The sequence below is a fragment of the Macrotis lagotis genome, chromosome 6, assembly GCF_037893015.1.
Source record: "Macrotis lagotis isolate mMagLag1 chromosome 6, bilby.v1.9.chrom.fasta, whole genome shotgun sequence".
Classification (NCBI taxonomy): Eukaryota; Metazoa; Chordata; class Mammalia; order Peramelemorphia; family Peramelidae; genus Macrotis; species Macrotis lagotis.
In genome coordinates, this window is record NC_133663.1 from 143006934 (window position 1) to 143019814 (window position 12881).

Here is a 12881-nt window from a genome sequence, read left to right on the forward strand (position 1 = left end):
CACAAAAAACAGATTCACTACTCCTACTGAAGAAAGATGTGTGATCAAAAGATATGCAAAAGCAATTTCTAGATGAGGAATTCAAAGCTATCTATTGTCATATGAAAAATTGCTCTAAATCATTACTGATTAGAGAAATGCAAATTAAAGCAATTCTGAGGTACCCACTCACACTTCTCAGATTGGCCAAAATGAGCAGAAAGGACAATGATCAATATTGGAATGGATGTGGGAAATCAGGGATACTAATGCATCATTAGTGGACTTCAGAACTGATCGTTTTGTTGGGAGCAATTTGGAATTATTCCCAAAAGGTAAATAAAAATGTGCTTACCATTTGTTCCAGCCACACACCACTGTGTCTTGTACCCTGGAGAGGTCAGCTTTGTTTATGGTGGCAAAGAAATGAATATCAAGGGGGCATCCATCAACTGGGGAAATAACTGAATAAATTGTGGTATATGTGTTATGGAACACTATTGTTCTATTACAAATCAGGAGGGAAGTTTAGAAAAGAGAAGTTTAGAAAATCTTGCACGAATTGTTGCTGAGTGAGATGAGCAGAATCAGAAGAACTCCATACACCCTAACAACAATGTGGAGGTGATGATCAACCTTAATAGACTTGCTCAATCATTCAGTGCAATAATCAGGGTCACTTTTAGGGTATCTGTTATGGGGAATACTATCCCTAACAAAAAAAGACCAAAGTTTATTACCTTCAATTTACAAAAAAAAAAAAAAAAAAAAAACATTGCTCTATGTACTACATAATTTTACTATCTCTAATATTTTATTTTTTCCTCAAGGATATGTTTCTGTTTTCTCTTGACAGATTCAATTTTTATAAATGAATAACATGGAAAAATATAAAAATTATTATTTGGGAGGAGGGGAAAGGGAGGGGGTAAAATTGTAAAATTCAAAAACCTTACAAAAATGATAGGTAGAATATACTATTGCTTACAATTGGAAAACAAATTTTATATAGAGATAGAGATAGAGGTAGATAGAGTTAGAGCTAGAGCTAGAGCTAGAGCTAGAGCTAGAGCTAGAGCTAGAGCTAGAGCTAGAGCTAGAGATAGAGATAGAGATAGATATATGATGTGAATTGGGTGAGCCATTTTGGAAAAAAAAGTTAAAACTAGACTCATTAACTTACCACACTGTTCATACACTTTGACCTCTCAAATACTGCATCTAGGCTTATATTCCAAAGAAATCAAAGAAAGAGCAAAAAAGTTAGTTTTTTCTGATACAGGTCTCATTTCTCATATATTTAGAGAATTGTGTTAAATTTATGAGAATATAAACCACTGCCTTATTGATAAATTGTCAAAGGATATTAAAAGCCAGGTTCCAGATGAAGAAAGTAAAACTATCTCAATCATATGAAAAAACTCTGTAAATAATTTTGATCATAGAAATGCATATTTAAATACCTCTGAGGTGTTGCCTCATAGCTTTCAGATTGACCAATATGATAGAAAAGAAAAATGATAATGATCATTTAGATATAGGAAAAATGAGACTTATGTATTGTTGGTGGAATAGGAAATGGATTCAACCAATCTTGAACAAAATTTAGAACTATACCAAAAGGTCAATCAAACTGGGCATATTTTTGATCCAGTAATACTAGAATGAGGTCTGTATTAAAAAAAGGTCATCAACAATGGAAAAGACCTACCTTTATGAAAATATTTTTCTTAGTTTTTTTGTGGTGGCAAAGAATTGGCAATTGAAATTATACCCATCAATTGGGGACTGGCTGAAGAAGCTATGGTACATATATGTAATGAGTTACTATTGCTCTATAAGAAATGATGAGTAGGGTGGAGCCAAGATGATTGCATGACGGCAGCATTTCCCAACAATTCCTTCCCCCCAAAACACCAAAAGTTGTCAAATTATGACTCTAACCAAAATTTAGAGTGGCAGAACCCAAGAAAGTTGAGTGATACATTTTCACAGTCCAAGAAAACTTAGAAGTTCCACAAGAAAGGTGTGTTTCACCAGGCCTGGGATTTGGAAAATACTTCAGTCACAGAACAGACCGGGAACAGCTGGAAGATGTGTTGAAAGAATTCTGATACACCAGAATGGTTGTGGAGTAAGGAACACTGGCCACAGAACCTGCAGGGAAAATCAGAAGAAACCAGCCTGCACTCCCAGAGCACAGCCCACAGAATGCTAGGGTGTCAGCAGAAATTTCTCTGCTCTCCCTGTAGGCAGGACTCTGCTGTTTGCCCACTCTTAGATCCAGGTTACAGTTTGGGCTCTCATACTAAGAGAGTAGAGCAGGGCTCCTCCTTACAACTCCAGTGCAGAGGGGAGTGCTCTGGTCATCTACATATGAAAGCACAGGCAAGAGAGCATAAGACATTGGAGGAATAAAGGTCCCAGTAGAGTGGCCCCCCAAAGCTTTGGAAGTGCTTTAAATTAGTCTTGGGCAGAGGAAATGAGAAATCAACAGGAAAAGAAGAATCTGTCCATAGCAAATTACTTTAGTCCCATGGAAGATCAAAACACATACTCAGATGTGGGCAAAATTAAAGTTTCCATAGCCAAAACCTCCAAGAGAAGTAGAAAATAGACTCATACTATGAATGAGCTCAAAACAGACTTTAAAAAGCAATTAAGGGAGGTAGAGAAAAATTGGAAGGAGAAATGAGAGCAATGCAGAAAAATCATGAAAACCAAATCAAAAGCTTGGTGAAAGAAATTCAAAAACATACTGAAGACAACAATATGTTAAAAAACCAGTATAGGTCGAATGAAAAAAGCAAAACAAAAGTCAAATGAGGACGAGAATGCCTTTTAAAAAAAAAGCAGAATTAGCCAGATGGAAAAGGAGATTAAAAAGCTTTGTGAAGAAAATAATCCCTGGGTCAGCTAGGTGGTGCAGTGGATAGAGCACCAGCCCTGGAGTCAGGAGGACCTGAGTTCAAATTCATCCTCAGACACTTAATAATTACATGGCTGTGTGGCCTTGGGCAAGACACTTAATTCTATTGCCGTGCAAAAAAAAGAAAATTAATAACTCCTTCAGAATGGAAGTAAAGGAAGCTGACGACTGCAAGAAATTAGGAAAAAATAAAACTCTTTCAAAAAAGCTAAAAATTAGAAGAACAAAATATGAAATATCTCATTGGAAGAGCAACCGACCTCAAAAACAGATCCAGAAGAAATAAGTAAAAAATTATTGGGCTACCTGAAAATCATGAACAGGAAAAGAGCCTATATTTCATTTTTCAAGAAATAATACAGGGCTGGCTAGGTGGCACAGTGAATAGAGTACTGGCCTTGGAGTCAGGAGTACCTGGGTTCAAATCCAACCTCAGGCACTTAATAATTACCTAGTTGTGTGGCCTTGGGCAAGCCACTAAACCCCATTGCCTTGAGAAAATCTAAAAAAAATAATACAGCAAAATCCCTCTGAGATCTCAGATGCAGAGAGTAAAATAGAAATTGAGGGAATTCACCAATCACCTCCTGAAAGATATCCCAAAAAATATTCCAGGAATATTATAGTCAAATTCCAAAACTCCCAAATCAAAGAATAAATTCTAAATGTTTCCAGAAAAAACAATTCAACTACCAAGGCTCCATAGTCAGGATTACACAGGATCTGGAAGCAACTATATTAAGGGCTTGTAGAGGTTAGAATATGATATTCCAGAAGGCAAAATATCTTGGTTTACAACAGAGAATTAGCAAAAGTGAACATCCTCTTTCAGGGGAAAAGATGTACTTTCAATGAAACAGGAGACTTCCAAACTTTCCTATTGAAACATCCAGAGTTGAACAGAAAGTTTGATCTCCAAATACAGGACTCTGGTGAACCATAAAGGGGGTGTATGAGAAGAATTTGCTATGAGGAACTTAATGATATTGAACTGTTTGTATTCATGCATGGGAAGAAGATATTGATAACTCATATGAACTTTCTTATATATAAGAGCTGTTAGAAGGAGTGTATACAGACAAGGCACAGTAAGGAGCAGAATATAATGGTAAAATATAGTAAAAAGATGGAGTCAATGGGTGATAAAGGAAAGTATTGGAAGGAAGAGAAAGGAGATGAAGAAGAAGCTAAGAAATTTCACTTAATTAGGATACTGGTTATATGAGTGGAGAAGAAGAAATAGAAATGTTATGGAGGTAGAATCATCAAGACTTGGCATTAGGGACAACTAAGTGGCACAATGGATAGAGCACCAGTCCTGAAGTCAGGAAGATCAGAGTTCAAATATGGCTTCAGACACTTAACAATTGCCTAGCTGTATGATCTTGGGCAACACAACCCCACTGCCTTGCAAAAAAAACAAAAACAAGCAAAAAATAAAAAAAATAAAAGACTTGGCATTGATTAATTGAGTGGAACAGGATGAAGAAAAGAGCTAGAGTCTAAGTAGACTCTAAGACTTTCAATATGGATGGTGTTACCTTTGATAGAAGCAGGGAAGGTGGGAGGAGGGAAGAACACTTGGGAGAAAGATGGACATGTTGAGGCCATGTTGATGTCTAATATCCATTAAGTGGGAATGTGGGTTCACTACTCAACAGATACTTGCTCTTCCACCTAGAGTAAATCACTTAATTTCACTGGGCACAATTATTCGGAAAAGAGGGAATGGGAATTATATGTGAGAACTCCTCTAACTCAAAGTCTACAATCCCATAAGCATTGAACACACTGCTACCAAATTAATATTCCTGATTGTATGTTTTCTCATATTCAGAAATGTTTAATGACTTCCAATTACAAATGAATTAAACTACAACTATATTCTGATTTCCAAAAAAAAGAAATTTAACATAAAATTCAAGAAAAAGCTTTTTATTTTTTCCATTAAAGATTTTATTTATTTTGAGTTTTACTATTTTCCCCAAATCTTGCTTCCCTCCCACTACCCCCCACAAATGGCATTTTGTCAGGCTTTACATTATTTCCTTGTTATATATTGATCCAAATTGATTGTGATGAGAGAGAAATCATATCCTTAAGGAAGAAACATAAAGTATAAGAGATAACTAGATCAGACAATAAAATATCAAGATTTTTTTTTCTAAATTAAAGGAAATTGTCCTTGGACTTTGTACAAACTCCATGGTTATTTATCTGGATAGAGATGGTATTCGACCATTGAAGACATCCCCAAATTGTTCCTGATTGTTGCATTCATGAAATGAGTGAGTCCTTCAAGGTTAATAGTTGCCCCCATGTTGCTGTTAGGGTGTACAGTGTTTTTATGGTTCTGCTCATCTCACTCAGCATCAGTTCATACAAATTCCTCCAAGCTTCCCTGAATTCCCATTCCCTCCTGGTTTCTAATAGAGCAATAGTTTTCAATGGCATACATATACCATCCCCCAATTGAAGGATATTTACTTAATTTCCAATTCTTTGCCACCACAAACAGGGCTGATATGAATATTTTTGTACAAGTCATGTTTTTACCCTTTTTCAGGATCTCTTCAGGGTATAGACCCAGTAGTGATATTGCTGCATCAAAGGGTATGCACATTTTTGTTACCCTTTGTGCATAGTTGCAAATTTCTCTCCAGAAAGACTGGATGAGTTCACAGCTCCACAAATAATATAATAGTGTCCCAGATTTCCCACAACCCTTCCAAGAATGTTCATTATCCTTTCTAGTCATATTGGCCAATCTGAGAGGTGTGAGGTGGTACCCCAGAGAAGCTTTAATTTGCATTTCTCTAATAAGTAATGATTTAGAGCAATTTTTCATATGATTTTCGATTGCTTTGATCTCCTCATCTGTAAATTGCCTTTGCTTATCCTTTTACCATTTGTCAATTAGGGAATAGATTTTTTTTTAATATGACTCAGTTTTGTGTATATTTTGGAAATGAGTCCTTTGTCATAAAAATTAGTTGTAAAGATTATTTCCCATTTTACTGCATTTCTTTTGATCTTGGTTACAGTGGTTTTGTCTGTGCAAATGTTTTTATATTTAATGTAATCAAAATCAGCTATTTTGTTTTTAGTGATGTTGTCCCTCTCCTCTTTAGCCATAAACTGCTTACCTTTCCATAGTTCTTAAAGGAATACTACTCCTTCATCTCCTAGTTTGGTTATAATACTGTTTTTTATGTCTAAGTCCTGTATCCATTTTGATCTTATCTTGGTATAGGGTGTGAGGTGTTGGTCTAATCTTAGTCTTTTCCTTACTAACTTTCAATTTTCCAAGCAGTTTTTATCAAAGAGAGACTTTTTATCCCAGTAGCTGGCCTCTTTGTGTTTATCAAACAGCAGATTACTATAATCTTTTCCTGCTACTGTACATAGTCCATTCCACTGGTGCACCACTCTGTTTCTTAGCCCATACCAGACAGTTTTGATGACTGATTCTTTATAACAAAATTTTAAATCAGGTATGGCTAAGTCTTTCTTTTATAATTTTTTATTGAATCCCTGAAAATTCTTGACTGTTTACTTCTCCATATGAATTTACTTACAACTATTTGTAACTCTTAAAGTAATTTTTTTGGAATTTTGATTGGTAGGGCACTTAACAGGTAGTTTTGTTTTGGTAGAATTTTCATTTTTATTATATTAGCTCTACCTATACATGAACAGTTGATGTTTGCCCAGTTATTTAAATCTGATTTAATTTGCATGAGAAGTGTTTTATAATTGTGTTCAAAAAGTTTGTGAGTCTGCCTTGGCAAACAGACTCCCAGGTATTTTATACTGTCTGAGGTTTCTTTGAATGGGATTTCTCTTTCTAACTCTTCCTGCTGTGTCTTGCTAGTCATATATATAAAACTTGAGGATTTATGAGGGTTGATTTTATATCCTGCAACTTTGCTAAAATTGCTAATTGTTTCCAGTAGTTTTTTGGATCATTTCTTGGGATTCTCTAGGTATAAAAATCTTGTTATTTGCTAAGAATGAGAGTTTTGTTTAATAAAAAGCTTTTTCAATAGAATGGAATGGAGGAAGGCAAGGGGGAATGAGTGAGCCTTCATTCTCATCAAAAATGACTCAGAGACAAAATAACATTCAAACCTTATAGGGTATAGAAATCTATCTTACTCTAGAGAAAAATGAGTAGATGGGGATGGGATGAGGGGGAATGAGGGGAGGGAATGGGGTAATAGGTGATAGACGAGAAGGAAGATTGTGGGAGGGGGTACTCAAATACAACACACATTTGGACAGGACCAGGATGCAGGGAGAGAGAACAGAATAAATGAGTTTGGGGAGGAATAGAGTGGAGGGAAATACAGCTAGTAATAGCAACTGTGGGAAAAAATATTGAAGCAACTTTTCTGGTGGACTTATGATAAAGAAATTAACTCACCCCAGAGACAGAGCCATTGGAATTTGAACACAGACTGAAGTAATATTTTTTCCCCTCTCACTATTCTTGAGGTTTCTCCTCTTCTTGGGAGGAGGAGGTGGTTTTATGTTTACTATTATAGCAAAATCATTTTAATTGTATAAAATAAATAAATCTAGATCCTTCTTAAAAAATAACATATTGGTCAAGTGTCACTTTGATTAAAAAAAAAGAAGGAAAAGGAAAATTCTGTGATAATCAACTACAATAGATCACTAAGCTCTTCTTAGCAATGCAATGATCCAAGAAAACTCCAAGATTTGTAATGGAAAATGCCATCCACATTCACAGAAAAACCTATGGATTATGAATGCAGTTCAAAACATATTATTTTTCCTTCTTTTAAATATTGTATTATGTTCATTTTTTCTTATGATTTTCCCCTATTGCTCTAATTCTTCTTTTGCAATTTGACCTATATGGAAATATATTTAACATGAGTGAACATGTATAACCTCTGTCAGATAGCTTGTTGTCTTAAAGAGATAGGGAAAGAATAAGGGGAACATTTTCTAGCTCAAAATCTTTAAAAAAATAATATTGAAAACTATCTTTACATGTAATTGAAAAAAGTAGAAAAAATGTTTTCACTCTCTTCTAAAAAAAGAATAAAACCAAAGATTTTGGTTAGAAAAGGTGTAACCCAGAAATATTGTAATAAAGGAAATGTTCTCATATAGAGTAATGGCTTATTAGATAGTGGTATATGAATATAATACAATGCTATTGTGCCATAGCAATGTGAATTTTTCAAGTTCATGGAAAACTGGAAATGCCTCTATGTAACTTAAAAAATAAATTAAACAGAAATGTATATGATAACAATTTCCCCTATTAAAACGAAGTTCCTTTTTGTGCTTATTTAAAAAAAAACAGTATTTCAAGGATGTGATCAATCCCTCCCTCAACATTTTTTATGTCAATATTTTTGCTATGTTGGCCACCTTGGTATAGTACAGCAAATAAGATGAAATCTTTTATACTTTCGATATTTTAATTTTCTTCCTCCTTTTCTAATGATATATCTATATACATGTATACAAGAATATATGCACACACACATATGGATATACAAACACATATATAACAGTGTATATATTATGCCATTTGATTTATTAATAAATCTTAGACTATATTTTCAAATATATGGATAAACATATTTATATGTGACATAAATATACACACATTTTATGTATATTGACCTTCTGTAGTGGACACTTTGCTATACTCCTTTTCTTTTTTTTTTTCTTTTTTTTTTTTAGGTTTTTGCAAGGCAAATGGGGTTAAGTAGCTTGCCCAAGACCACACTTCTAGGTAATTAGTAAGTGTCTGAGACTGGAGTTGAACCCAGATACTCCTGACTCCAAGGCCAGTGCTTTATCCATTATGCCACCTAGCCACCCCTATACTCCTTTTCCATGTTATCTTTAATTATTTGCTTTAGCACATAAATGCTTGTACATCCCTATAAGTACTTTTTTTAGGTTTTTTCAAGGCAAATGGGGTTAAGTGGCTTGCCCAAGGCCACACAGCTAGGTAATTATTAAGTGTCTGAGACTGGATTTGAACCCAGTTACTCCTGACTGAGGCCAGTGCTTTATCCATTAGTCCACCTAGCTACCCCATAAGTATTTCTTTATTAAAATTTCTCTCATTTATAATTTTGATTCTTCAAAGACTGTGAAATCTATAATTCATTGCTGCACTGAATCATACTGAGAATATTGGCATTAAAATGCTGTATGGTTCAGGTAGTGTTTTGAAGATTTTAAAAGAATTACGAAAATTACTAAATGCAATCTGGACTAATGTCTTCGTCCTGTTAGATTTTGGACAATTTTATTGTCTTGTTGCATTGGTAGTCTAAGGTTTATAAATTAAGGTAATGACTCATCTGACTGCCTATCCAAATAATGGCCTTAAGTAGGAAAACATTCTTTTTTTGTACTTTGATTATAATGCTAATATCTTTTGAATGGCTGGATTTAATTGAGGAGTATTTGTAGCATTTTGCAACTTGACAAAATCTGTACAGTTTTATGTAAATTAAGCATCTTGAAGCAGATGACTTCTAGTGCACAGAATCTGTACTGTTTCCATTAAACAGTACAATTTAGGTTTCTTTTCAGGGATAAATATATGCATCACTTTTTTTTATAATTTCTTTATCATTGCTTTATAATATACATAATAACATTGAGACAAAAGAATTCTAACAATTCTCCTAAATTTTAATCATGTTAATTTGAAAATAATCAGCTGCAAAAATTTTCAAAGAAATGCTAACTGAAAACTAATAGGTTCTATCTCATGCCCATAAATGTGCAGAAAATAATTAAAAGTAATGACATTCAATAATACCTCAAGTTGATAGACACATTTCAGACCAGTCTAAGGGAATTATTTGGGATATAATAAACAATAAAGAAATGACAGGCTGATGGTGAGGTTTGTGCTTTTCATATAAATGTTTTCCAAAGGAAAAATAACATGTTTTATGTATATATATATATATATATATATATATATATATATATATATATATATGTAAAATATTCTGTAATTAGGCAAAAAAGGTGCAAGCATTTTACTGTCATGTTTTGATCCAGATATAAAATAGTAAACCAACATAACATCTTTGGGGAAAAAAAATCTGACTCATCTTTCATGAGTCACTCTTAGTCATCTCTGCCTAATCTGTAAGAAACAGAACAAAATTACTACCTATGGAGCTAAAGTTTTTCTCTTTAAAAGCCAATGAATGATTTGGCTTTATGTTAGCCTTAGGCAAAATTATGAATGAATGAAATTTTCAAATGCATCCTCATTCCATTTTTTAATATTTCTTTCCAAAATCTGTCTGGTGACATATTGTTCTGCTATATTGTGGGTTCACATTGTATGTATTAATATGTATAATATTCTATGTATTATAATTATTAATTAATTATTAGTAGCTGGAGCCCAAATTTGAACTCAGGTCCTACTGACTCCTAGGCTGGTGCTCTATCCACTATGCCACCTAAGTGCCCCGGGGATTTCTGGGGTTTTTTTGGGGGGAGATGTGGATTTCAAAATTCTTTATAAAAACTGAATTTTGTCTAATATGAATTTGCTATAAATCAAAATATATTTATTACAAATAAGGAATTATGAATTCTTGAAATCACCTTTTATTATCCTGTTAATCATTCTATATGTAGTTGGCTACCTTATTTATATTCAAGATTAAATCTAGCTACAATGTTTCCACATGAAAGAAAATACACCTCTTCCATAAATTAAAGAGACATATTAGCAAACTTATTTTCTTGGTGGAAAGAAACTAATGTTGTCTTATGATAAAAAGAATGAATGGAAGAAGTGCAGTCATTGTATTTCTAGTTAACTTTTATGTTTAAATGGAATAAATTTTAAAAATCAACACAATTATCTAATTTTGACATAAAAAAATGTCTTATGTACTTACAGCCAAGTAATGGTTTACTCATAACCAAAAAAAAAGCCACCCTTGGCTTGAAGGAAGCTAGATATTCTAAATAGCATACTCTTTCAGTGCTGATGTTTTTCATGGATTTCTTTTTTTTTTAAACTTTAAAAATCCTTAATATCTTCTTCGTTTATTTGGGGGTTTCTCAGTTTTCTCATGGAGAAAAAAAAAATTAGTCATAACTCAAGCTTATATATTATCCACCTGCCACTTGTACAACACAATTCTGGATAGTAAAATTTGGTGTATTTTGTCTTAATTCCTATTGCATAAGGAGGAAGAAGTCATCAAGAAAATAATTTGTAGAACACCTTGAAAATCCATGCTTTGCCTTCAAAGTTCAATTATTATCTTTCATTATTATCTTTCACTGTTCAATCCATTTCATTATCTGATCGAAATTACTCTTTAGTTCTTCTAGTACATTGCTTCGCAGCTTGTACACTATTTCATGCTTGTAGGAAGCCATGGCTTCTTCATAAAGAATTTGGAAAATTTCACACTGTATATTGTCCTGTAGTTTCTTTACACTGTATCCCCTCATTTCAAGTCTTGAATATAACACAGAATTATCTGTTTGAAGCACAAAACTATATGAAACCATCATTCAGGAAAGAAGTCACAGCCATGGTAATCAACAATAATTCCGCCTTCGGTCATTTTATTTTCTAACTCATCAACTACTCTGTCCTCATCCAAAATAGGACATTCGTATTCTTCATCAAAGCCATCATATAACTGTCCTATGATTTACCTTCTTGTGCTAAATCGCCTACATTAATGTATGTCAGTCCTGTTCGTGATGCAAGTTCTTTGCCTAGTATGGTCTTTCCAACCCCTGGTGTACCCGTGAGCAGGATGTCGAGCAGCCTCATGGCGGCCACGGTGCCGACTCCACCCCGGCGCCAGCCCTCCGCCTTTCATGGATTTCTGAGGAAATTTTGAATACATAGGAATACACACATATCTATCTATCATCTATCTATCTATCCATCTATCTGTATATATACACAAGCATACAGTATATATAGGAAAGTGGGAGGATTAAAAATAGTATAAAATTGACTGAACATGCTAATGTATATTGAGTTAGTTGCAAATTGGTAGATTGTTGTATCTGGAATAAGGGAGACCTGAGTTCAAATTTGATATCAGAGACTTAAAGGTTTTCTAAATCTGACCAACCAGCAGTCCTCTCTGTCTCAATTTCTGTTTTAAAGTTCAAATGAGATATTATTTGTAAATAGTGTAATACCTGAGACAGAGAAGACCATTCATAAATTACAGTTCCCTCTGCTGACTGGAGAATATCTCTCTAGATTAATGTATTTTTGAAATTGTTATTGCAATAGGTGCTTTAATTCACATAGATTATTGGTTAACTTCAAAAGAAAAATAAATATTTCTTGAGGTAGAAATATTCCATAAGAAGTATAAATGATTTGATCTTATTTTTCTTCAAATATGCTTCAAAATCTTAAGGAGGAAAAAGGAACTTCCCTTAATATCCTTTGAATGGAATTAGTTTTAGCTTATCAAGAAAGCTATACTTGGAGTAGATTTTTAAAATTGAGTTTTTCTAGAAAGCTCTTGAAATGAAATTCTCACATCCTGAATTTTCTAAGACATGCCATGTCTTTTATATTTATAATTACCTTTATAATTAATTGATTATATACAATAATTAATTGATTATATCCAAATATACACTAGGCTAAAATATAAAGTTTTGTCCATAATTTTCAAAGAATATTATACCAGGGAACCATGACAATCAAGTGGATTGGATTTGAATTGAGGGGTTGCTTTGCTAAGTTACCATTCTTATTTTTTCCTCCAGAGCCATTGGAGTCCAGTGATCAGAGATGAATCAAGGTGACTGGAGATGGCCTTGGATGAAGGGCAATGAGGGTTAAGTAACTTTTGGAAGGTCACACAGCAAGTAAGTGCCTGAAGTTGGATTCAAACTCCTGTCCTCCTGATTCCAAGGCCACTGATTCATGTAGCTGCACTAGAAT

General features: G+C 33.8%; 1 pseudogene; it reads right to left on the bottom strand.

The window, feature by feature from the left end:
• Positions 1–11203: 11203 nt before the first annotated feature.
• Positions 11204–11738, bottom strand: LOC141491868 (adenylate kinase isoenzyme 6 pseudogene; annotated as a pseudogene).
• Between the last annotated feature and the right edge of the window lie 1143 nt (positions 11739–12881).